The 27,256-nt window shown below is 46.8% G+C and overlaps 1 protein-coding gene across 7 annotated transcripts in view; it reads left to right on the forward strand.

Annotated features, from left to right (window-relative positions):
- The window catches only part of MGAT5 (alpha-1,6-mannosylglycoprotein 6-beta-N-acetylglucosaminyltransferase), a 581,503-nt gene that overhangs the window by 219,062 nt on the left and 335,185 nt on the right, over positions 1 to 27,256 (forward strand). For 2 of the 7 annotated variants that reach the window (XM_079924996.1, XM_079924997.1), the window contains exon 1: positions 9,014 to 9,472. The exons of the other annotated variants lie outside the window; for them this stretch is intronic. The gene's annotated coding sequence lies outside the window, so the exon portion shown is untranslated. Of the gene's footprint in view, positions 1 to 9,013; positions 9,473 to 27,256 lie in introns of those variants that run through there. 7 annotated transcript variants of the gene reach the window in all.

The raw sequence follows: 27,256 nt of genomic DNA on the forward strand, positions 1-27,256 counted from the left end.
GAAGCTCTGGTTATTCTTGTCATTTTAGTGGCTTTCATACTAAAAAGCCACTAAAATGGCATCATACCACACTGATCATTGTAATCCGTTGTAAGATGAATCATAATGTTTTTTACTACATCTAAGTCAAACACTGATATTTGAAAGGTGATTTACCTTTGAAAATATAACTTCAGACACAGTCAGTGGCCTTCCCGTTCACTTGCTGGGCCACAGGGAAGGGAGTAACTTGTGCCAGAGCATCTTCAAACAATGCCGCAGCTCAGGGCACTGAGAGTTGGTCAGCCTGGGGAGAATGTGGAGTGAGGAGGGCCAGGGAATGGTGAGGCTGGAGAGATAGCCAAGGGCAAGACAAGGGGGGCCCTCTTACTACTTAGAACTCAATCTGACCGGGGATGTAAAGGGTTTGGAATCAGGGGTGTGAGACCATCTTGCTAAGAGTCTTGCTAAGAGTTGGTGCCAAAGTCTCTGGGGTTGGATCCAGATTTTGCCACTAAACGGCCCTGTGATCTTGAGCACAGTATTTCTCGAGGGCTAATTATATGCAAGCCATAGGTGAGTTAACCTTGGTTTTCTTCAAATGTAAAGTGATGCTAATAGCACCCATTTCAGAGGAATTGTGTGATTTAATAGCTGTAAATCCCCAAGAATGATGTCTGGTGTATAGAATTAGCTCTAATGACTGCTAGACCTTCCATTGTTACTGGTATTTTTTAGGCTTTCCTTGGCTAAGTGTTGCTTTCTGGGAGCACCGACACAAGTGGACCTCCCATGCTCCCCTACAGGAGTGGCTCAATGGTACCAATCTAGTTGGAAGTTGTGAGGGTGAGTAAGGGAGGTGTTGACTTGATACTGCATCTGCATAGCTATTTAAGCCAGAGTGACTAGTCAACTGATCAAACAGTGAGGTTTTGGAGACTGGGGTGGGGGTAAAGTCCTGCCAATACCACCCTCATTGTGTGTGTAAGGGGTGGGGTGGAGGGGCATAGGAAGCAAACTTTGACTAAGGGCTGTGGAGATGGTTTGCACCATATGACTCCAGGAAGGTTCCTTTTACATCAGTATCTCCCCACAGTGCCCCGTTTAAACTTCTGCTACAGTGAAAGTGGGAAGCTCAGTAAAATGGACAAGGAGAAACACCAAGGCCCTAAATATGTCTGAGGCTTGGAATGCACAGAAAGTCGTAAAGCAAAAGCAAAACGTTGAGTATGTTTATCCAGACATACGATGTGTTTCATAAAATATGGGAAATTCAAAGAACAACATCTCAGCCTCCTCATAAGGATGGATACTCAAAAGTAGCTTTTAAGATTCTTGTCTGACACAGAGATTGTTCCAACCTTCATAGCAATGCCAACTGGATTTACTTCTAGTTCCCAGCCCAGTTGAGCTGGTGAATTATTCTGGAGCATAAGGTCTCTCCAACTGCTGTGCAAGGGCCTGCTGGCTGCAGACAAGGGCCACCAGCATGGTTCAAAGCCAATTCTATCTCCCATCTCACTCAAGAATGACACTGCTTGGGGGCTTTCTCGGTGGCGCAATGGTTAAGAATCCACCTGCTAATGCAGGGGACAGGGGTTCGAGCCCTGGTCCGGGAAGATCCCACATGCCGGGGAGGAGCTAAGCCCATGCACCACAACTATTGAGCCTGTGCTCTAGAGCCCGCGAACCACAACTACTGAGCCCAAGTGCTTAGAGCCCGTGCTCCGCTACAGGAGAAGCCACTGCAGTGAGAAGCCCACGTGCCACAACGAAGAGTAGCCCCTGCTCGCCACAACTAGAGAAAGCCCGCGCGCAGCAACGGAGACCCAACACAGCCAAAAATAAATTAAATAAATAAATTTTTAAAAAAAAGAATGACATTGTTCAGGAGCTGGCATGGTCTGAGAGAAGGGCTGCAGGGACCACCACCATCTTTTGAAGTTATCCAGACAAAACACCCATTCTTTTCTTATTATCAACATGCATTATAACTTGTAGCCTGAAGCATTAGGATGAACTACGCACACACACACACACTGCCCCCCAGCTCCTGCAGCTGGACAGAGGACAAAGAAAAACGCAGAAACCTGAACACGCATGGCAGAAACAGCCACAGAAAAATGCCTGTTTCCAAATTAATGTGGGTAATGTTACCATTTGCTTTGCTGCCATGTCAAGCTTCGCTTCCGGGGCAAAAATGTTTTGCACAGATAGACTGTTAGTACTGCGGGGAGTTGAAGTTTACTCAATCACTATGTGAGCCATGGCCTTCAGAGCTTTTGACCATGACCCAAGTGTAAAAACTACCATTTCTATTATGACTCAATGCACACATCCAGAACTGAAGCAAGACCTCCATGGTGTAAATACTCCACCAAGGCTCATTACTACTTGTCACCTGATGTCACTGAATCACTGAATGTGGAGTTGGGAAGAGATGTACGCAATCTGCTCTCAGCACGCGATGGCTACACACACACAACAGCAACATCAGTTAAGACTGCCAAATTAGGGTTGCAAAGAACTCTGAGAAATGCTTTCTAATTTGCAAAGTTTGTAAAACAAGGAAAAGAGTCAATGTGCATTACTTGAAGGTGTTCTTTTTTTTTTTTTTTTCCGGTATGCGGGCCTCTCACTGTTGTGGCCTCTCCCGTTGCGGAGCACAGGCTCCGGACGCGCAGGCTCATTGGCCATGGCTCATGGGCCCAGCCGCTCCGCGGCATGTGGGATCCTCCCGGACCGGGGCATGAACCCGTGTCCCCTGCATCAGCAGGCGGACTCTCAACCACTGCGCCACCAGGGAAGCCCTGAAGGTGTTCTTTACAGAATTTTTAGGCCTTTAGGAAACCAGTTTCAGTAAATACCCTCCCTCATAATTTAATCTGTTGGGGGATGCTCCAGGAAAGGTGGTCCCTCTGGTTTAAATCACTGCCTTCTCCAGTTTTTCTCTGATTCCTCTTTGCTTCGGCCCACATGACATTTTCTCTGGAAGCAGTTTTTACAAAGCACTAAAAAAATTGTTTGATACTCTGTAAAATGAAGTCTGTGTGTATATGTGTGTGTGTGTGTTAAAATGCACGATTCTAGGTATTCTGAACAATTGGATGGGCCTTGATAGTTTTTCCTTAGGCCTTAAAGTTATTGTGGAAACAACAGAATTGTATTTGCTGCTTAACGAATCACCCTGCCGTCAATGGCATTCAACAATAAGCGTTTATTTCTCACATTTGAGGGTTAGCTGCAGAAGCTGTCCATTCTTAACTGGGCTTATTCTTTTGTCTGTGGAGCAGCTGGAGGCTCCGCTCTAAGCTGAGTTTGGCTGGGGCAGCCTTGCTCCACACATCCCTCATCTATCTCATGGGGCCACTGGGCTAAACTGATGGAAACATTCCTTCTCATAGCAGTGGCAAGAGCTCAAAGACAGTAGAAAATGTGAAAGACCATTTGAGGGCATCACCTGCCTCTTTCTATTAGCCAAAGCAAGTCACAGGGCCAAGCTCAGAGTCCACGGGTGAAGAGGACACCCCCCTCCCAGAGAGAGGGCACTGCCCAGTTCCAAGGAGGGGTGAAGAACTGAGGCCTGGGATAGGCTGAAAAAAGCACCACAGAGATGTTACATCCTAGTCTCTGCAACCTTTGAATATTACCTCATATGACAAAAGGGACTTTACAGATGTGATTAAGGATTTTGAGATGGAGAGATTACCCTGGATTTTCTGGATTTGCCCAGTGTAACCTCAAGGGTCCAATGTAAGAGTGAGGTAAGAGATTAGAGTTAGAAGAAGGATGAGGCACAATGGTAGCAGAGGGAGGAAAGGAGCCAAGGACGGAAGACAACTTCCAGAAGTTGGAAAGGGCAAGGAAACAGAATGTCCTCTAAAGCCTCCAGAAGAAATGCAGCCCTGTCAACACCTTGATTTTAGACTTCTAACCTCGAAATTGTAAGAGAATAAATTTGTGTTGTATTAAGCCACTACGTTTGTGGTAATTTGTTAGATCAGCAATTGAAAACCAGTACAGATTTTGTTGGTATCTGGGTGTGAGGTGCTGCTGTAACAAATACCTAAAAATGTGGAAGTGACTTTGGAATTGGATAATTGGTGGATTATGGAAGAAGTTTAAGATTGCCTTGAACACACTGTTAGTAGAAATATAGATATTAAAGACTGCTGTTGAGGGCTTGGGAGGAAATGAGGAATATGTTATTAGAAATTGGAGGAAAGAGGATTCTTGCTATCTAGTGGCAGAAAAGTTAGGTGAATTGTGTCCTCTATTTACACGGAAAGAAGAATTTGGCAGTGATGAACTTAGATATTTAACTGAAGAGATTTCCAAGCAAAGCGGTGAAGGTGCCACATGGCTTATTCTTATTGCTTGTAGTAAAATGCAAGAAGAAAGAGATAAATTGATAAAAGTACCATTAGGCAAATAGAACCAGGACTAAGTGACTTTTGGAAATTCTCAGCCTGTCCAGATTTTGGCTAAAAGTAGGAGATTTACTGTCAGGAAAGCATGCGCTGGAGAGAAAGCCAAGGATGTGGCTGCACAATCTTTTGCTAGAGCCTGGGAATAATGTATGTATATTTCAGTATTCTGTCTTTGACGAGATTACGCATGTGGCTCATCACACTCCTCAGCCAGCCACCTCATAGATTTATCCGGGGAAAGTCTGCGCAGAAACCTCTTGTCTGATGGAGGAAATGTTTGTGATGCGGGACTGTTGAACTGATAACATTCAAAGAGATTCTGAACTTTGAGTTGATGCTGTAATGAATTGAGATGTTGGGGCGTGTTGGAAAAGGGTGAATGTATTTTGATGTGGGATGCATGTAAAGCTTTGGGGTCCAGGAGGCAGACTGTGGTGAGCTGAGTAAGGATCCTCCAAAGATGTTCACAGCCTGATCTCTGGAACCTGTGACTCTTATGTTATATGGCACAAGGGACTTTGCGGCTATGCCTATTAAGGATCTTTAGGTGGGATGATCATCCTGTATTATCTAAATGGTCCCTGAATATAATCACAGCGTTCTTCTAAGACAGAGGTAGTGAGAAAGTGATGGGATGACAGAAGCAGAGATTGGAGTTGCGTAGCCAGTGGCTGAGGGACGCTGCGGCCTCTAGAAGCTAGAAGAAGCAAGGAATAGCTTCTCTCTTAGATCCTCCAGAAGGAACCAACTCTGCTGGCACCTTGATTTTATCCCCTAAATACTCGTTTTGAACTTCTGACCTCTAGGACTGTATATGATAATACCTTTGTATTATTTTAAGCCACCAAATTTGTGGTAATTTGTTACAGCAGCAACTGGAAACTAATAAAGCACCATTAATACAATCACATATAGGAAGAAACCTAACTCCTCTGTTTTTACATATAATGTCATCTTAAGCATTATGAATATTTTAAAAAGATCCTAGGGCTTCCCTGGTGGCACAGTGGTTGAGAGTCCGCCTGCCGATGCAGGGGACACGAGTTCGTGCCCCGGGTCCGGGAGGATCCCAAATGCCGCGGAGCGGCTGGGCCCGTGAGCCATGGCCGCTAAGCCTGCGCGTCCAGAGCCTGTGCTCCGCAACGGGAGGGGCCACAACAGTGAGAGGCCCGCGTACCGCAAAAAAAAAAAAAAAAAAAAAAAAATATGTATATATATATATATATATATATATATATATCCTGTATCATTTTAAGGTATGCAGTTTGTGAACACTGACATTCTCAAGTGTGATTTGACTTCATACTGGGACCAACTTGTCTTCCAAGAGAAGGCATCTTTCCTTTAAAAATGCAAGTGACTAATAGGATCTGAAATACAGAAACTTCCTTTATAAGCAAAGGAAACTAAAGAGTTTAAGTTTAAAAGTTAAAGTTAAAAATTATCTGTGATGGAGCAACAATCATTAATGTAGGAGTGTTAGGAGTCACTCAGGATTACATAGTGGATAATTCCCAAGCCATTAAAGGTAGATCAGGTCCTGGGCAGGAAAAAATTCATTTGTTTATTTCACAGAGAGCTGCTCCAAGACTGAATCACATGGGTCTCAGCTTTACAAGGTTTACATACACAATTGTTATTTTGCTGCTTATAATTTTCAATTTGAGTAGGTCAGGAAATGTAGTTTATCTGTAGTAACTTAAGTATCCCCTTTAGTTTTTTTTTTTGTTTTTTTTTTTTTTGCGTTACGCGGACCCCTCACTGCTGTGGTCTCTCCCGCCGCGGAGCACAGGCTCCGGACGTGCAGACTCAGCAGCCATGGCTCACGGGCCCAGCTGCTCCGCGGCATGTGGGATTTTCCCGGACCGGGGCACGAACCCGTGTCCCCTGCATCGGCAGGTGGACTCTCAACCACTGCGCCACCAGGGAAGCCCTCCCCTTTAGTCTTTAGTGTGCTTTTCAGAGTGGTTTCTTTTTCAGTGTTCATTTTATTTTTTAAACATCTTTATTGGAGTATAATTGCTTTACAATGGTGTGTTAGTTTCTGCTTTATAACAAAGTGAATCAGCTATACATATACATATATCCCCATATCTTCAGAGTGGTTTCTGATCTTCATTTCTTCCTGGGGTAGGCAACACAGCATAGGAGAAAGATTCTGGGCTCTGGAGTCCAGAAAACTTTCCATTTAATCCTGACTGACTCTACTCAGTCGTGCCTTCTGGTGGACATGTTACCTAATTTTTCAGAGTCTTGTCTTCTTCTTCTATAAAATGGGTATAGTAAAATCTGCTCCATGAGTTGTTATAAAGATTAACATAATTAACATAATAAGTGATGCTGAGAAACAATGGACTTGGCTGTGTGGACAGAGTTGTGTTTTCTAAGTTTATAACTGAGCAATTATCTGAAATATGGTACATGGGACAAACATGGAAAGAAATGAAGAACACTTAGTAACACCAGCAGACACTGTTGCATTTTTGTGAATTAATCCCAAACATCTTTCTTCCTTGAACCTAACATTATTGTTCACAAGTGATGGAAATGCTGAAAACGAGTCACTGTTCACCAGGTGAGCCTGGCCTTGACCATCAGCTGCCCGGGCTTTCACTATTTTAACCCCACTGTGTTATTTTCTTCCTCTGTAATTTTGTAATCAGTTCTGTCTTGATAGGACGTGACGAAATATACAACTCCATCCAAGTAAGCATCTTTACTTCTATTCTACAAGCAATGTCCTTTAGCAATTATTATAATTTACAAAATTAACTCTGTAAGAAAAACAATTGGGGTAGTATAATTTCCCTCAAAGGCATTGCAAGTACATTATTCATACAAATAAATAGACTCTATGTAATACAAATATATATTATATAAATATATATGATGTGTGTACATATGAATATCACATCCTTATACTTTATTTCTCTATATACACATACAGTTTTATATAAAAAATATCCTGAAATAATAACCATCTGTAATATCCTCTATAGCAGTGGGTCCGCAGAGTTTAAATGATTGATGTCTTTCAGAAATCTCTAGGCAACCAGGTGGTACAATTATTAACCACCCGCAGGAACTTGGCTTCAAAGCGAATCTATTAGGATCAGAATCTGTACCATCCATATCCAAAGCACAGAAAGTCCTGGCCACCAGATGTCACCATTCTTCTATTTCCCTCCCAGTGCCCAAAGAGGGAGAGAGATGTTATTTTTCTTCCAAGGGACTGAGGGAAATACGTGCCTCCCAACATTCCTGGCATTTCACATAAAAGTCTTATTAAGAGGAATCATCCTGCCCATGCACATTTCCTTGCGGTTCTTGATCGTTACCTGGACACTTCCTGACAGCTGAGGATCTAAGTGGCTGATAATTTGGGGCTCATCTGGTCAGGAATTGTTAGAGCCATTGCCTCCAGCTTGGAGTTAAAGGTAGGACTGACCTAATGTGCCTAGGGCCTAGAGTAACTCCGTGGAAGAGGTGCTACAGGGTGTGTTCTACTAAGATCCTGGAGACGGGAGACCTCCCCCACCAGCTGGGTGGCCCTGAGAGCTTACTTACAAAGTGAAGGACTTGGACTAAGTCATTTCTAGGGTCTAAGAATTCCATGATCTTCAGGTTTTAAACGCCTCTGCTGGGAAGGGTAGGCAGCAGAGTAGGGTGATCTGAGTTTAAGAAAGAAGACCCCAGGGGGGACAGTGAAATGGGGGTGGAGAAATTCTGCAGGGAAGATAAGGGAAATTGGAACATAAACCTTCATACAGTGACTTGATGTAGTGACTGGTTACAGGGCTTGGAACTTGATGGGGTTATGAACCTTGTAATTTCCACCCCTAGGTAATTCACCAGGTCACTCTCATTCCATTCCAGATACTATACTTAACAAGGATCTGTAATGCCTAGCGTTGTACAGCATTCTCTCTCCTGGGGCTTGGTTGGATTTAATATGTGGTGTCAGTCAATGTTCTTTGTGGTGCCTTCAGGGCATGGGATGTGTTTCATTTCTTTCTGAATTTACAACAGTACAGTGTTCAGCTAGCCAGTCCAGAGTGTTCATAAAATCCGGGGGCGGGAGTGGGAAAGAGAAAGAGAAATGGAATTCATTTGTTGAGTGCCTACTATGTGCCAGGTATTGCTAAGTACTTTACATATATTTTATTTCATCTTCAGAATAACCTCAAGAAGCCCCATTTATTATGTTCGTAGATAAAGAAGTTGAATTCAAATGGTTAAGTGGGTTGCTCAAGGTCACAGCGACCAAGTGGCAGAAACATATACTGCTTCATAAAGCCCATTCTACAAAGATGGAAACTGAGGCTCAGGGCATTGATTCAAGCTGCCCGTCCGGTAGATGGTTGAGTCCATAATCTCCCGTCACTGGGCTTAACTGCTGGAAGGCCCCTGGTGCTGAGAGGCCTGGACTGCACCTCTCTGGAGGATGCATTGTCACATCAGCATTTGCATATTTGCCCCTGACCTTGCTAGAATAGTATTTGTGGCCGCGAAGTGTCTCCCTTGCTGCCTTCGGGTTGCGGAATTGAGAGGTTGGTAAAGTCCTCTCCGACAGGGTTGGTAGTTTGCAGACGGCCCCTGAGAGGCTGGGGCGTTCCGAATTGGCTGAGCGCTCCGCGGGGAGGGCGGGGAGTTTGCCGAACGTCCCCGGCCGGAATCCCTGCCTTAGAGAGCTGCGAGTCCAGAAGCGGGGAGAAGTTGGAGAGGTCGGGAGGGGAGGGTAGGAAGAATTTGAAGCCAGACCCCCCGCCCTGGTCAGCTGAGCCCCCGAGGAGCGTCTCTGCAGTGTCCAGGCCGAGTGTGGACGCGCCGTGCGCGGCCCCGCCAGGGCTGAGAGTTTGCAGACCGTCCCTGCCGCGGCCCGCTCGGCGGCGGCCCTGCGGCTCCCGCGGCTGCCGCGGCGGCCCCGGGCTCGATCCAGCCCAGGTAGCCCCGCCGCAGGCTAGGGGTGCCGCGACCCCGTGCCCCGCGGAGCTTGGGTCCGCCCGGGGACGGCAGCTGGCAGGCACTCCCGGCTGCTGCTGCTGCTGCTCCTCAACAAGGAGGTGAGAGCCAGTGGGTCGGGGCGATCGCGTCGAAGCTTTCCATCTCCACGGGGAGATGAACGCAGAGGGGACCGCGGAGGGCGCGGGGAGCTGGGCGCGGGAGGCGGGGAGAGAGTCTGCTCCGTGGGCTGCGCGGCTGGGGGCTTCCGCCCGCCGCCCCTCCGCCGCCTGCGTGGGTGCCCCGGCCGCTCTGAGACAGCCGGGAGTGCAGCCGGGGACGCGCCTGGAGGCGCCCACCTACCCGGGGCAACCCCTTCTCAGGGGAGACTGCAGGCCCCCATGGCCCCTGGGAAGTGGGGGGTTTGGGCTTTTCAAGGGACTGTCCGGGGGAGGCTTTGGTTGCGCGGGCTGGAGGCGAGCGGCCAGGGATGGTAGAGGGGCGCTCGGACCGCGGAGGAGCCTGGTGGGGTCACGCTGCGGGTGTGGGCCGGGCTGGGGTCCCCGGGACCTGGGCGCGCAGGGCGGACTCAGCCACCGGCCAGTGGGGAGGAACAACAAGGGAGGCTGGCTCCCGGCCCCGGGGGAAGGGGGATGCGGTGGGCGGGCGCTCTGGTCCTGGGGACCAGGGAAGCCTGGGGGTGCCCCCCACCCCTAAGGGACCTCCGTGGGCCCACGATCCTGCTGGCGCGCTCCGGAGGCTGCCTGGCCGGAGAGGCTGCGGGGAGCGCAGAGCCCACACCCGCGCACATAATCCCCGAGAGCATGCTCAGTGCAGCCCTGGGAACTTCCTGCCGAGTCGCGAGCCGCCCCGGCCCCCTCCTGGCCCCCTCCCGGCCCGCGGCTGGCAAACTTGGGGGCGCGGCGCCCTCCAGTCGCCCTTTCGCGTCCCCTCGGCCCTTGCCTCGCCTTTGCCCGGCTCCCAGGGCTGCTCTCGCCGGTCGCCCCCGCGGCCGAGAATGGGGGCGTGGACGTTACCCCCAGCTTCCCGAGGTCAGGTCCGAGGCCGGGTGGCCAGAGGCCTGGCGGTGAGGCCTCTTGATGGGGGCACCGGCTCGCGATGCGCTCGCCGCGCGCACAGACCGGGCGCCGTGAGCAGACCGGGTGGAAGGGGGTGTGTGAGCCAGGGGACGTTCGCTCACACACTCGCTGTCACACACAATGCCGTGGTTTCGTAGCTGCCGCGCGGAAGAGGGAAGAGGTGGCGCTTGCATTGCCGGGCCGCGTTTGGAGCGCGAACAGGGTGCTGGGCGCTTGGGTACTGCGGTAACCTGGAGACGCATAAGGTTTTCAGAAATGCCGGAGTCGAGGTCTGTGGCCGGGTACTCCTGACATTGACTGCCAGGCCCGGCCCAGGGCGGACGCCGCTGTCTGCACCCGGCTCTGGCGGCACAGTTAGGGAAGGCTGGGCACTTCTGGGGCTGTGAAGTTGAGGAGGGGAAAGCTGAGGTTTGTGCGGGGTTCCGTGGCATGACAGCACTGCACCTGTAAACAACTCAGATCCAAGTGTTAGAGGTAGGATCTCATTCTCTAGAGAGGCAAGTGGGAAGCTGGTGCGACCCGCCCCCGTTCATTGTCAGGACCTGAGGGACTTAGTGGGTTTTTACTCCGAGAGACACACCCCCTACCTACCACCTCCTCCCCACCCCCTCCCCAGTTTAGCTACCCACATCCTGAGCCTTGACTCAGGATCAGAACTTCCTTGTCTTTGATTGGAGAAAATCACCAAACTGTTTCCCATGATAGGCACACCATCACAGATCTTTCTTAATAAATAAATTTTCGTACCACCTTCCCCCCCGCCCCCGCCCCAAACCACAGATTCTTTTTGCTGTTATTGTTCAGGGCTGAGATAGGCTCCCTCAAATTGGTTTGGCTTGGTTAGGATTAGAGCAAAGCTCTCCTTTCTAGAGGCCTTTTTAGTTTCCCCAGTTACCAACTTGATGTCCGTGCAGTCAACTTGAAGAGGAGAGGCCCTGAGCAAGGAGGTGATGGCAGAGCGGGAAGAGGGTGACCTTTTTGCTGCTTGGAGGGACAGGGCAAGAGGAGAAGGATGCTGCTCTGCCCCGATCCCTGGCTCTGGCAGAGCTGGGTGCCTGGACAGAGGTTTGGGCTTTTCTTTTCTTCCCCTCCTTTGTTCCAGCCCGCCTTCCTGAGTTTGGGACACTTGTGACTAGAGTCACTGGAAGAAAGGCGTCTGGAGTCCTGCTTTGGGGCTTGGCAGGGTTCACACCTACATAAGCAGCGGCAGGTTGGTTTTAAGGTGACTGTAGTAGCAGGAGGGCTGGTGGCTCTGCTCAGGTCTGCCAGTTGCATCTGTGTTCCAGCCTCGTGGGCCTCTGAATCGCCTCAGCAGTGCGCATTTCAAGTGCTTTGTGTTTGGAAGTGTGAATATAGTACTCATTTATATATATTCACACATCCGTATATACGTTTTTATAAAGAAGCGTGTGCATATGTATGTGCATATGCAGTGTTCTTTGGTAGCATCTTGGAGCTGGAAAGGACCTCAGGAGATCACAAGAATTCAAATTTGCTACCTTCCCATTCAGTTTTCTCAGTTTAAAAATAACCAGCCAGCCTTCTGCCCAGCTGGCCTCCAAAAGCATTGCAACAGCAGAGTCCCCCTGTGATCCTAGCTGAGGGGGCCTTTGGTTCCTGGCCTTTGGTTCTTCCACTGAGAAGTGAGCCTCCTCGCGATCATTCTAGATGTCACTCTGATATTTGACATGACTTTTCCTAATGTTCCATGTGGTTCGGGATCTAAGTCACTGCAGAGTCACTCTCAGGTTGATTTTGGCGCGGGGGGGGACAGACAGTGACCAGTGTCCCCTGCAGAGATGTCTGGAAAACTGCCCAGAGCAGTTTTCCCACCCCAAGTCTTGCTTGGGTTGGAAAGTTCCTGTCCTTTTGCACTCTGGTCCTCCAGGCAGGTAGTTGCTCTGCTCCTTCCCTAGAGGCCTAGAGAGCAGTGAGGACTCTTATTCCGTCCTCTTTGTGTGTCTTGGCTTACTGGCTGTAGGAGGGTGGTGTGGTGGTTGGAGGTGGCGTTCTGTGCCGATGTTGTCACAGTAGCTCTCCGGAAAGCCCGTGCTGTCAGGAGGATTATCTCTGGGGTTTGTTATGGGGGATGGCAAAGTCTGGGGAAGGGTCCCGGTGTCAGGTGACACCAGGTGTCAGCCAAAAGTAACAGATAGTTTTGGCTGAAGGAAGTTGTGTGTGTGTTTCAGAATCTAGGTACTTTAGGGAATTCCCTGGCTGTCCAGTGGTTAGGACTGTGCGCTCTCACCCCGAGGGTCCAGGTTTGATCCCTGGTCGGGGAACTAAAATCCAGCAAAAAAAAAAAAAAAAAAAAGATACAGAATCTAGGTACTTTAAAAAAAAGAGAGGTGATACCTTTATATTTGGGGGAGAGTGCCAGGTGGGTGACAGCGGAGAGGTTTGGGTCAGAAATAAATTTGGTACTTGCCAGGGCACGTTTTACTAGGCTGCCTTTAAAGTTCATAATTGCTTTGAAGTATAGAGTCACTCTTTTTTTTTTTTTTTTTCAGTACGCGGGCCTCGCACTGTTGTGGCCTCTCCCGTTGCGGAGCGCAGGCTCAGCGGCCATGGCTCACGGGCCCAGCCGCTCCGCGGCATGTGGGATCTTCCCGGACCGGGGCACAAGCCCGTGTCCCCTGCATCGGCAGACGGGCTCTCAACCACTGTGCCACCAGGGAAGCCCTAGAGTCACTCTTAATAGCCAGAAGATGGCTTCAGTTAAAAAAAAATTTTTTTAAATTGAAGTGTAGTTGCTTTACAAGGTTCTGTCAATCTCTGCTGTACAGCAAAGTGACTCAGTTATACACATATAGACATTCCTTTTTCATATTCTTTTCTGTTATGGTTTATCCCAGGATATTGAATAAATGGCTAAGCTTTTAAATTCCTGTTTAAAATTGAGTCTAGATCTCCCTAAACCCCTCTTCTTAAAGTTGCTAATCTAAGCCATGTCCTCATACTGTGTCACATCCTGCGTCAACACGAAAAGTCCAAGCATAGTTGTGACCTCAGTGCCAGCTGTAGGTTCTCACGGGGTGTTTATCAGGCAGCCACCTTGAGTCATACATGGTGGGCGCTGGTGCTGGGTATGAAGGCATACATCCTCCTTCAAAATTACCGTCTCACTTTTAATTCATCTCACCTTCTCTTTCAGTATATTAAGGCAAATTAATAGCTCTTGGAAAGCCGCCAAAATGGGTCCCAGGAGCCTTAGTACTGTAACCACGTTCTCAGCTGGAAGAGTTGGGACTCCATCTCTATTTGCCAGCTTGGACTGTTATATTTATGTGTTTGTTTTCTCATTTCCACAACGAAGTGCCTCCTTCCCCGACTTCGTCATATCTGGAAAGCTGTATGTGCGCATGGGAAAGGGTGGAGGAATCACTTTATTTCTTCAAGATCCCACCGCTCTCTTGTCTGGACACCTAACCTTCTGGAAAGAGAACAGGGTCCTTCCTATCCGGGCCCTTTGTCCAGCCTCACAGATCTGGACAAGCAAGAGGGATAAGCTATCTGGGCTGGGCTTGGGGGGGGGCAGGGTGCAGTTCTCCCTGTAAATGGGCACCCCCAGCAGTTAACGCCTGCTGAACCTTGGCCCCAGCTGGGGCGGTTACCTAGGATGGCTAAGGAGTATTTCTCCACCCTGTTGCTCATGAACTCAGGAGCGAGGTGTATGCAAGTACTTCGTTACCTGTAGGAGTTAAGTACTGGTGTTTGCAACTGATTTACTTTTTCAAAAATGTCAGCATTTCAGCGTTATCCGTAGAAGAATAACAGCCTCACTGATTTACACCCTCTGTAATTTGGGGGCGATGGCCGCTGAGGGCATGGGTACCGCCCACTGACTCCTGCCTAAGCTCCGCCCACCGACTCCTGCTTAAATAGCCACTCCTTAGGGCTGCATTCTCGGCATAGCCGCTTCTAAGGCCTGGCATGCTGGTAAGATGCTTTTTCTAATATCCCACACAGAACAGTGCTCTGCTATGATAGTTTTGGATCTCTTTCATGTCTGCGTCCACCCATGGGAGTGTGTTATGTTGGTGATCAGCGGAGATGGTATGTCTGGGTGGAGAAGTGTCGAGAGCAGGTGGGCGAGGAAACTCGGAGCGATGGTGATGAGAAATGTATCTGTATCTTCTAGAGGTGACACGATTGCAAAGGCTTCTTTCCTATCCCATTTACTCCTCGCTACAACGCTGAGGTGGATGGTATTGTTATTCCCAGTTTCCACAGTAGGGAGACTGAGGAATCGGGAGGTTGTGAAAGCTGGCCAGGGCCACGCACAGCTAGCCACTTGCGGCAGGGTAAGGATTCGAACCCGGGTGGTCTAGGTCCCGAGCCCGAGTTAGCTGGACTGTGCTTAGTTGTTTAGGCTAGCAAGCTCACCCTGTACTGGCCAGCTCTGGCTTTCCAACCAAAGCCAAGAGGAGTCTTAGGCACTCAGGGGTTGGAAGGGACCTCAGGGAGATCTCGCTGCGTCCTTTCTCTTTTTAGCTGCGGTCCTGGAGGTGCAGGGAGGTAGAAGCACTTGCTCGAAGTCCCTCTGGCTGAGAGCAGTGGCCAAACTGGGCCTTGGTCCCTCAGGGACAAGTGACAACAGCTGATAACAGATGTGTGCCTGCCTTGTTTAGAGAAATGACCCAGGAAGAGAATGTGATGGTCATTTGGCGTCTGTCCCACCCACTCCCAGAACCCTGTGTGCTCACACCCAGCCTCACCCTGCAATCTGGTGGGGAACAGGTGGGTGTGCCCCACTCCTTTCTCCAGCCCCAAATGGGAGGATGTAAGCAACTTACGTGCCTTTACGTGAGGTGCTCCCTTGTTCATGTCACCTTTTAAGTTTGACATCTTAGGAATTTGGCCTGGGATGGATTTTACATTTCACTCTTAAATATTCCTTTTCTCTCTCTCCCTCTGTCTCTCTGTGTCAATCTCTGCAGCTGTGTCTTACAGCTCCTGGCTCCTCTCAGTGTTGATTTCCACCCTTTAGGAGCATGGGGTGGGCCGGGGGTAACCCGGCAGAGGAGTCAGGGCTATTTCTCAACATTTCCAAGGAGGGGCCTGTGAAGACATTCCCTTTCTAGGATCTGTGGGATCCTAGAAAGAGAGCTAAGGCACTGCAAAATATTCCTCCGACCACCGGGATTTTCGTGCTTCGTGGAATTTTCCCATTCGGCGTGCCAACAAGCACCATTTCCTTTCATCTTATTCCTTACATATGACCAGGCTTGCATCAGACATGACATTGCTCTCACCTGTTCCTGATTCTGAACACTTCTGGTTAATACATAGTCCCTAGCTGCTCAAAAGTTTAAAGTCTAGGCCTGGTCAGGGCCCACACAGAAGAGTTAAGTTCAGTTATAAAGCAGTATGCAAATGAAGAACACATTAATTCAGCCCATATGACCGCTTTGGGCTTCAGTTCTTATGTTGGAAAGTAGGAGGGGATTGAACGAGCTCCAACGTTCTGTTCAGTCCTAAAGTTGTATAATCTTACACATGTGGCAAAGGAAGTGTAGAATAAAGAAATAAAATTCCCTTATTGAATAAAAAAAGATTGAGGAAAAACTCAAGTTGTTTTTGCCTTTGCTGGCAGAATCTTTAGTAGACAGTTGAAATGCTTACCTAACAAGAACCAGCCCTTTATGATCACTATCTTTTGGGATGTGTGTTTTTGTATGTTTAGAAATAAGAGGCCACGGTCCGTCCTTCTCATCCTAGAAATAACCGGCTTAGCCAGCTTCCCCTAGTGAAGCTATTTTTTTTTTTTTTCCCCTCTTGGGAAATTGAGATTCAAAGAGCAGAAGATGACCAGGCTCACAGAGTTCTGTGGTTCTGTGGCACAGCGTCCCGGGGAAAGTGCCTAAGAATTTGCACTGGACCAAATTCTTTATATAACTTCATCGCTGCTTCCCTTTGAAACATCTATGTTGAAAGAATAGACACTTTGATATCAGTCTCCTTGCAGCTGCTTTTTTTTGGGACCGTCTGTTATTTTGAACTCTGATTTTTATGTTTACTAATGTTTATTCCACTGAGGAGTTTTCTAAATGACCAATTCTTTCTCTTACACATCTTGTTTAGGAAAGCACTGTCTTTGCCTCTTGCTAAGTATGATCTTTCTGTTTTCCTTCCATACTTTTCTTAGTATTTGTGTTTGTATACTTCCCTTACCCCATCTCCTAGAATTTTTCAAAGCCACCAAGGTTAGAGGCGCCCTAAGTGGGGACTTGGAGGGAAAGGGATGCTTTCCTCCATCTCCCTCCCCAATATTGTTCATCATATGAGGAGTCCCAGTCTGATGTGAGATCCTTTCAAACATAGCTTCCAGCCCCTCTGTCCATCGGGATGGCCTACCTTCTTTAACAGAGTTCTCAGCTCCAGCGACTAATAATGGTCCATTTCCCCCTCCTCCCCTTCTGTGATGCCTAACCACTGTGCTTGCTAGATTTAAAGGTGACATTATATGTGGGTAATCTTTCACGGTACATAATTTAGTACAGGCAAATGTTATCAACTTTCTTCTATATTTCACCATTCCTTATTTCCTATTCTGATGGGAGCTCCAGAAAGGGAGAGTTTTTTTCCCCCAGGTTGGTTAAAAAATTACATCTGGCTCCAGGGGTTTCGCAGCAAGGAGTCTGGAGCTCTGTAGGTATGATCGGAAGCCGCATAGCCTTGCACGGGGCCCGACACAAGAGTCACGTGATCAGCTGGGCAGCATGGCGTTAGCTCCGGCTCAGGCAGGTGGGGCCTCTCCGCAGTTAGAGGGCTGTCCTCAGGCAGGTCAGTTCGGCGCTGGGTGGTTCTGGTTTCTCATCCATCAAATGAGGCATCTCTTAGTGTCTCCTGCATCTGTGGGATCTGTGACTTCCGGGCTGAACCCAGCACACTCATCTACTGTAGTTTCTTTAATCTGTCCTTAAGAATATTCTTAGATGTATTCTTAATTTTGGGGTCCTCTTTGTGCCGGTTTGGAGTTCTGTTTTTCAAGTCAATCAGTGGACTTTTTGTACACTTTTTTCTCCCTCACTGTGAGCATTATTTGTGGGCTCAGGAAGCCCAACAAATTGAGACTTTGTGTGTGTGTGTGTTCATGTCCACACACCACTAGGGCTTGTTACCTTATTGTCCTGTTATCTATAAACAGAAGTGGAAGTGATCAGAGTCGGAGCTGCGTATCTCTGGAATAGCCATCAGTTAAATGAAACCTGTAGAAAGTTTCTGTGGAAGTAGTTTTAAAATATGGCTTTTCCCCTAGCACGTGCTTGTCAGCTATAGCCAGGGCATCCTTGGAGATTGTATGGATAAATAATGATTTAATTGTATTTCCCAGTAGCCTGCAATGAAGTGTTTTCCTGGTTAATGAGTTGCTTATTCGGTCATACTGCCTTTCCTTTCATTGCCCTTATAACCAGAATCAGATACAGCTTTCCAATTCTGATGCCATGCCTGGTTAGTGTTCTCCACGTTCCACAGTTTCTTCCTTCTGGTTCAGTGGCTTCAAGAGAGACTTTTCTATTTCCTCGTTGTCAGCCTTTGTGTAAAGATGACAAGTTACATCATCTTTCTGTTACTGCTTTAACAAATAACAGACAGGGTGGCTTAAGGCAACACAAATTCATTGTCTTATTATGTTATGTTGAAGGTCAAAGGTCCAACACGGGTCTTACTGGCTAAAATCAAGTTGTCCATTCCTTCTGGAAGCTTTAGGGGAGAATCCTTTGCCTTGCCCCTTTATCTGCCAGTGGCTACACACATTCACAGGCTCCTGCCCATTCCTCCAGCTTCAAAACCAGCAATGTTGGGCTGACTCCGTGTCCCTCTGCCATCAGGCTGGGACCACAGCTAGGAAAGATTCTCTGACTTTAAGGATCTATGTGATTAGATTGGTCCACCCAGATAATCCAGGATAATCTCATTTCAAGGTCCATAGCTTCATCACACCTGTCCTGTATTTACAGGCTTCAGGGATTAGAATGTGGACATCCTCGGGGGCCATTTTTTTGCTGCCACAGTCCCCAAAACTCTTTGTAAAGAAATGGTTTTCTAGTTTTTATGTAAAGGAACTGTACTTTTCTGTCGAGAAACTTCACTTCTCAGGAAATTTTCCTATTGCCTTGTTCCTCATCTTTTTGAATATATTTAAGTTAACTATTTGCAAACAGTGTCTTAAGATTTGAGATCTGAGGTGGCCAGACATTGAGCTACACACATTTCGTGTTCCGGCTGATGTTGTTAGTAGTCCTATTTTTTTTTTTTTTTTTTTTGCGGTACGTGGGCCTCTCACCGCCACGGCCTCTGCTGTTGTGGAGCACAGCCTCCGGACGCACAGGCTCACTGGCCATGGCTCACGGGCCCAGCGGCTCCGCGGCATGCGGGATCCTCCCAGACTGGGGCATGAACCCGCATCCCCGGCATCGGCAGGCGGACTCTCAACCACTGCGCCACCAGGGAAGCCCAGTAGTCCTATTTTTATGATGAGGAAATTGAGGTGCAAAGGAGACCTGCACAGGGTCATGTAGCCAGAAGTGGCGGAGCCAGGCTGCAGAACTGGATCTCATTGATTCCAAAGCCTATGTTCTTTTCACTCTGCCTTCCTGCCTTAGAAGTGATAATGGAAAACCAAAGTGAGAAATGGTAATGGGAAAGCTTAAAACAATGTAAAATCTCTCTGCTTCTGCCAAGGTGATGATGACGAATAGTAAATAACGTCTGTGGCAGATTGATTGCACTAATGGCCTCCGTGTATCCACACTCTTTGCCTTGTAACTTACTAGTCCCCATCCTTCCCCTTCCCCATTCCTGGCCACGTGACTGCTTTGGCTCCTGGGATGTTAGCAGATGCCATATAAACAGTTTAAGAGCCTACGAGTTTCTGATTGACCTTTTACACAGCTAGGCGTGCTTGCTCAGATCCCTGCCAGCCCCATGAAAGCGTGCCTGGGCTAGTCTAAGGGAGGGACTGAGAGATGCAGGGGAATGAGCCAAGTTGTGTCAGCTGAGGCTCTCCTGGACTAGCCAGCCCCCAGCTAAACTTCATGCTGGTCGAAGTCTCCTGAGCTTATCTTGCCAAGATTAGTTAAGCCTGTCCTAGGCTTAACTAGGTTGGACAGAACCAACCAGCCAGCTGACCTGTAGAGTTGTGGAAAGCATTGATGATTATTTTAAGCCACAGAGTTCTGGGGGAACTTTGTTATGCAGCCATTGCTAACTGATGCACAGCTCAGATCAGATGTTTGCATAGCATAAGAAGCAGTTTTAGTGTCCTTTTGAAGATCATTTTGGACTACTTGTAACTAATTCATATTCTTTTTTCAAATTTTAATATATTTTAAAATATTCTTTTAAGATTATACGTTAGGCTTAAGAACTTGCCCATTATATCTACCCTTTTTTCTTTCTTGTTTTTTAAACATGAAAGTCCTGTAAACTCTTATCAGTTTCAGTCAGAAGAAAACTTGTTTTTTTCTTCTCAAACTATTTATCATTTCTAACATGGTGGCTTTTGACCCTCAACCTACAGTAAGAAATACATATTGACCAGAACTCACATATACACGTGTGTATAGCAGCAAGAAAACTTTCATGAGATACTACCTACCCTTCTACCTCTCATGGCCTCTGATGTTTTCTACCCTTCCATTTGCTGAAAAAATTCTGGTCTGGAGTCAGCGCTGTGGCCTGCAGCCCATTTTGTAAATAAGGTTTGGTTGGAACGCAAAGATTGTTTATGGCTGCTTTCAAGTCACAATGGTAGAGCCAAGCAGTTGTGACAGAGATCTCTGGCCTGCGCAAAGCCTAAGGTATTTACTCTCCTGCTCTTGAAGACAAAGTTTTCTGACCCTTGTCCTGAATTGGTTTCATAACCCATTGGTGACTTGTGAGCCTCCATTTGGAAGACACACCGTTCAAGGGACTATTAGCTCTCCTGATAACTCTTCTGGAAATTACACTAAACAAATCCGGCAGATGTGAAAACTAACCCTTTTCCTGTGTTACACTCAAATTCTCTGGTTTATTCACTTAGATTCAACAATTAAGTTTTTGCTATTTAACGTTATACCTGATTGGCTTATACAGGAAACTTTTCAAGCATTTCGGAAGTGGTTCGTTGTAAGCAGGCTCCCCCCTCTCCCCGCTTTCTAATTTAAATGAGGCTTTCTTGTGGAAAGTAGCTGGCATTAAAATGGACACAAATTCTATTCAAGTGCTAGTTATTTATTCATTAGATTCCAGCAGTGCCTTTTTTTGTGATATAATGGAGTCCATTAGTGGAAGAGGTTGAACAACAGTCATCTTGGGTTCTTTTAGAACACCTTTCTGAATTAGGGTGATATTAATTCTGAGCATAATAAAATTTAGAGACATTAAGTCATGGGCTTATGGAGTTGGAAAGTCTCTGGAAAAAATTTTTTTCCCTTTTTACTCAGATATCTAATTGGGCCCTTAAAGGCTAAATTTCTCCGATATCTAAATTTCCCAAGCCTGCCGGGGGAGGACAACATTGTTTATGTTGTGTGGCTAATGAGACTGATGAGAAGGAGCTGAGGCAGAAGAGGCTTCAGAAGGATCTGGATCTGTCTAGATTCTGAAATGCCAGATGAAGAATGGGCACTGGCCCATTTATTTACTGGCAGTGAGAACAGAGTCAAAACCAAATGAGCTTCAAGTACAGCATGGGGAGCTTTGGTAAAAGTCTGAGCAGCGTCCCCCAAATAAAGTAGGTTCTTCGAAAAAGAATAGGTTCTTCTGGGCTTCCCTGGTGGCGCAGTGGTTGAGAGTCTGCCTGTCGATGCAGGGGACACGGGTTCGTGCCCCGGTCCGGGAAGATCCCACATGCCGTGGAGCGGCTGGGCCCGTGACCCACGGCCGCTGAGCCTGCACGTCCGGGGCCTGTGCTCCATAACGGGAGAGGCCACAACAGCGAGAGGCCCGCGTACCGCCAAAACAAACAAACAAAAGAGTAGGTTCTTCTAAACTTGTTTTTTTTTTTTTTTTTTGCGGTACGCGGGTCTCTCACAGTTGTGGCCCCTCCCACAGCGGAGCACAGCCTCCGGACGCGCAGGCCCAGTGGCCATGGCGCACGGGCCCAGCCGCTCCGCGGCATGTGGGATCTTCCCGGACCGGGGCACGAACCCGTGTTCCCCTGCATCGGCAGGCGGACTCTCAACCACTGCGCCACCAGGGAAGCCCTGTCTAAACATTTTTGATGTGAGCTGCCCTCCTTAGTTCAGGTGGGTGGCCCTCCCAGCAGGGGATTGGACGTGTGTAATGAATAAGGAGTCTTGGGTGCTGGCGACACACTCCCGCTGGAGCTTGCTTCAGCACGAGTGGAGAGTTCACCTCAGGGCCACAGGAACGGAGCTGTGAGCTGCCAGCAGCCTGGGATCAAAGCTCTGGGGACCCCAGGGACCCCAGGAACCCCCTTGCTTCCTTGCTGCCTCCATCTGCCTCACTGCTTAATTCTCTTCTCTGCCTTGTTCTGCTTTTTTGTGTCCCAAGGGCAGAACTCTGGGTAAGGGCGCTTGTTGCTGGGTAAGCCACTCAGCAAGACTGATCTTTCTCTTATTATGCAAATGCAAGTTTCCTGGGCAGTGTCCCCTGAGCGGTCCAGCTTGACGTCACCCAGAGGTGGGCAGAGCGTGGGTACTGCAATGTGGATTTTGGCTAGCTCTAGGGAGTTTATTGGGGGCATTTTAGAAATTTAGGGAACAGTTTTGGTTGTCAGTGAGTTAGGTGTGCTACTACCATTTACTGGATGGGGACCAGGGATGCCAACATCTGTGATGGGTAGAATAGTCTTACACCCCTACGTGTATCCTGTGTCTCACTATGAGACTATTACCATGGCTGTTGCCCCAGAATCATACCCCTGCCCCTCCCTTGAATAGAAGCCAAATCTGATCTAAGTTTCAGGTGGAAGCTGCAAAGAGGAAAAAAAAAAAAGGGTTGGTTAGAATCAACTAGGCCCAAGATGACAGAAGATTTACCTTCCTGTAGACCTTGAGCCTCATTATACGCTCATTATAATATATTAACATGCTAAATGACACACCCACAGGCGCCATGACACTTGACGATTGCCATGACAGCCACTGGAAAAGCCCATGCAATGACTGAAAAGGAGAGTTGGTACAGTTCGAGGTCCAAACCACACCCCTCCTCTCAGATAACTCATCAGTATTTCTCCCACTGTTTCCAAATCCCAATCTTTAATCTCCACCCTCCTATATATTTGGTGTCTCTGTCGGAATTGGATTAATTTGATTTGCAAACTAGGTTCCCTCTTCTCCAGTCTTTGGCTACTGAATACAGCTTGTGCTGTTCCAGTCTCAGCATTGGTTTAGTTATTGGCTACTCGAATCCAATCTGAAAAAGAGCATCCTCGGTGAAGACTAGGGGGGCTTTGCCTGGCGCAGGTCTGGTGGGCCAATTTGGTAACAAGATGATTGTGGATGACAAAACCCATTTATTACCTGAACCTAGAGACCTAACTTATACATGAAGAGTATTTTGCATGTTGCAAATAAACGTTGACTTTTCCAGTCAATGAAGAAAGATTGTGCTTTGTTTTATTGGGAAATTTACCAAGAGGTGTTTGCCATTTTGGAAACCACCCGCCCATGACATCACCATATCGCCTGTGGCAGTCCACACTTGTAGCTCACCTGTTTTTTTATTTTATGTAACGTACAAGCATCTAACAACTTCTTAAGCCTTCTAGATTGGTCTTGTCCAACTGATTGCATATTGAAATACATGTTCAGTTTGTTATAAATTATTTTCCTTTTATTCTCATTTATATTACTATTAAAGCAATAAATACATATGTTTGAAAATGTGTTTAGGAAGGTTATCTAAGAATTTGATTTCAGGGAGTAAAGGGGTGTTAGAAGTTTGCTATAAGCCTTGAACTCGGGGGCTAATAACTTTTAGAACACAGCGCTAGGAGAAATGATTTGCAAAGTAATCCCCCCACCCGTGAGTCAACTGAATTAAATATCTCTTAACACTAACCGTTTAAAAAATAAAAAACTGTGGCCCACACATTGGGTACAACTGATGGAGAAAAAGGGAGTAGAGTTGTTGGCCCATTCTGCTTCTTCCATGGGTGGCTGACTCTCCTTGTGGTAGATCCTCCCTGCTCCCTTATAAGTGGTTGATTCTACTGCTGGGTTCCGGCTCTGTTGTGGGTCTCATGATTCTAGAAGAGCCGTAAGAGTAGGCGATGAAATCAGATTATCGCATGAGTTTCATGTGAGCTACTGCAGCCCTCTTTGCAGAAATTCAAGGGGATCTGTGAGCTTGCATGGGAAAGTATTACACCTTGATTTTCACTCACCGCTAACCAAAATTGAGCAATTCCTTAACTTTTGGATGTTGGCCACAAACCACAGTAATATTAGCATTGTCTGCGACTTTGTCACCAATAGGAAGCCCATATTTTCATATCAGATTTTAGATGGCTAACAGATAATCTTGAAATGTCATGTTCATTATGACTTAGAAATTATGGTGGTTATTACATGCTGCTAGATAGTGTTATTTAATGTATTAATAAACGAGCATATGTGTGGGGTTTTTTTAGCAATTTTGTTTATTTATTTATTTGCTGCGTTGGGTCTTCATTGCTGCGCGCAGGCTTTCTCTCTAGTTGCGGCGAGCGGGGGCTACTCTTCATTGCAGTGCGCAGGCCTTCCATTGCGGTGGGCCCTCTTGTTGCAGAGCACGGGCTCTAGGTACCCGGGCTCAGTAGTTGTGGCGCATGGCCTTAGTTGCTCCGCGGCATGTGGGATCTTCCTGGACCAGGGCTCAAACCCGTGTCCCCTGCATTGGCAGGTGGGTTCTTAACCACTGTGCCACCAGGGAAGTCCCAAGCATATGTGTTATTATGTCACAATTTTAAAAGTTTTTGGTAACCATATTTAAATATAATTGACTTCCTCTGTAATCCTATGTATTTTATTTTATACATTGCAAACATTTGGAGAAGGGGTACCATCTCACCTATCCGCCAAGGCGTGGGTAGTACGGAAATCGTGGAGTAGAATTGAGGAGCGGTCTGGACACTACAAACCCCACCGCTGCGCTGTCTCTTCCATTCATTGGGGAGTTGACCACCTCGTGACTCAGGCTTTCCCCAAGACTGCCAGGTATGGGTGTAGAGGGGGTATGGGCTTATCTCCAGTTGGCTCATTTTCTTCTTAGACCTGGTCAAAGAATTGTGCTTGATCTGCCCTTGGGTCATTCTTTTATCATACACAAGGAGGCAAGTTTGTCAGAACAGTCCTCTGGCAAGGCTTGTGTTGATCACTACGCGGTACAAGATGCATTTAAAGCCAAACGGACTGATTATCTGAATCCTTAACAGAAGTGTGGTTTCTGGTTCTGCTTTCCAAGTGGAGAAAACCCACAGACATTCTGCAGGAGGAGTCCCTGTATACAGCCCAACTTCTGTTTTCCTCTTTGTGCACTTCAAAGTGATAGAACCACAGCACGGCCCTCTGAAGTACCCCATTGCCCAAGAAATATGTTGCGTAAACGGCTGCCTGGGTGTTTTCCTGATTTGCGGGGGAAGGGGCATTTCTCAGAAATCAGGGTTTGGGGTGGAGGTAGACAGCTTCCTAAGGGGTGCCCTTTGTCCTGGTTGCTACCTTGCTGCCCAGTGAGTCCACCTTAGAGGCTGTGCCCCAGCTGTAACTGGATTTCTGGGAGTGGCGTCAGCCTTTTTCTGTTTCTGGAAACTTCTGCTGAGAGGAAATGACGTTGCCACAGAGTAGCTTACTGCACCGTCCTTCGAGTCATTGCTGTGCTGCCATGTGCCTCTTTTTCCTCTCACAGCTTCTAAATCTATATTTACAGCATGAAAATGCTGAACATTTCCTTTCTAATTCTTTAGAAGTTGATCATGGGAGGGATCTTCACGCATCCAATACTACTAATACCTTGGGCAATCATATAAAATCATAATGGGAATCATATTGTTTGATTCTTTGTTTCAGAAAATATTATAAGATTGGAATCGAATAGTTTCAAATGTTGTGCCTTCATTTTTCTGTGGGTTTATTTTCTTGTTTTTATTTTTTTATTTTATTTATTTATTTTTTTATGGTAGATTCTTTTTTTTTTTTTTTAAATCTTTATTGGGGTATAATTGCTTTACAATGGTGTGTTAGTTTCTGCTTTATAACAAAGTGAATCAGTCATACATAAACATATGTTCCCATATGTCTTCCCTCTTGCGTCTCCCTCCCTCCCACCCTCCCTATCCCACCCCTCCAGGCTGTCACAAAGCACCGAGCCAATATCCCTGTGCCATGCGGCTGCTTCCCACTAGCTATCTACCTTACTACGTTTGTTAGTGTGTATATGCCCATGACTCTCTCTCGCCCTGTCACGGCTCACCCTTCCCCCTCCCCATAACCTCAAGTCCGTTCTCTAGGAGGTCTGCGTCTTTATTCCTGCTTTACCCCTAGGTTCTTCATGACATTTTTTTTCTTAAATTCCATATATATGTGTTAGCATACGGTATTTGTCTTTTTCTTTCTGACTTACTTCACTCTGTATGACAGACTCTAGGTCTATCCACCTCATTACAAATAGCTCAATTTCGTTTCTTTTTATGGCTGAGTAATAGTCCATTGTATATATGTGCCACATCTTCTTTATCCACTCATCCGATGATGGGCACTTAGGTTGTTTCCATCTCCGGGCTATTGTAAATAGAGCTGCAATGAACATTTTGGTACATGACTCTTTTTGAATTTTGGTTTTCTCAGGGTATATGCCCAGAAGTGGGATTGCTGGGTCATGTGGTAGTTCTATTTGTAGTTTTTTAAGGAACCTCCATACTGTTCTCCATAGTGGCTGTACCAATTCACATTCCCACCAGCAGTGCAAGAGTGTTCCCTTTTCTCCACACCCTCTCCAGCATTTATTGTTTCTAGATTTTTTGATGATGGCCATTCTGACTGGTGTGAGGTGATATCTCATTGTAGTTTTGATTTGCATTTCTCTCATGATTAGTGATGTTGAGCATTCTTTCATGTGTTTGTTGGCCATCTGTATATCTTCTTTGGAGAAATGTCTATTTAGGTCTTCTGCCCATTTTTGGATTGCGTTGTTTGTTTTTTTGTTATTGAGCTGCATGAGCTGCTTGTAAATTTTGGAGATTAATCCTTTGTCAGTTGCTTTATTTGTAAATGTTTTCTCCCATTCTGAGGGTTGTCTTTTGGTGTTGTTTATGGTTTCCTTTGCTGTGCAAAAGCTTTGAAGTTTCATTTAGGTCCCATTTGTTTATTTTTGTTTTTATTTCCATTTCTCTAGGAGGTGGGTCAAAAAGGATCTTGCTGTGATTTATGTCATAGAGTGTTCTGCCTGTGTTTTCCTCTAAGAGTTTAATAGTTTCTGGCCTTACATTTAGATCTTTAATCCATTTTGAACTTATTTTTGTGTATGGTGTTAGGGAGTGTTCTAATCTCATACTTTTACATGTAGCTGTCCAGTTTTCCCAGCACCACTTATTGAAGAGGCTGTCTTTTCTCCACTGTATATTCTTGCCTCCTTTATCAAAGATAAGGTGACCATATGTGCATGGGTTTATCTCTGGGCTTTCTATCCTGTTCCATTGATCTGTATTTCTGTTTTTGTGCCAGTACCATACTGTCTTGATTACTGTAGCTTTGTAGTATAGTCTGAAGTCAGGGAGCCTGATTCCTCCAGCTCCATTTTTCGTTCTCAAGATTGCTTTGGCTAGTCGGGTTTTTTGTGTTTCCATACAAATTGTGAAATTTTTTGTTCTAG

The sequence above is a fragment of the Stenella coeruleoalba genome (assembly GCF_951394435.1).
Source record: "Stenella coeruleoalba genome assembly, chromosome: 6".
NCBI lineage: Eukaryota > Metazoa > Chordata > Mammalia > Artiodactyla > Delphinidae > Stenella > Stenella coeruleoalba.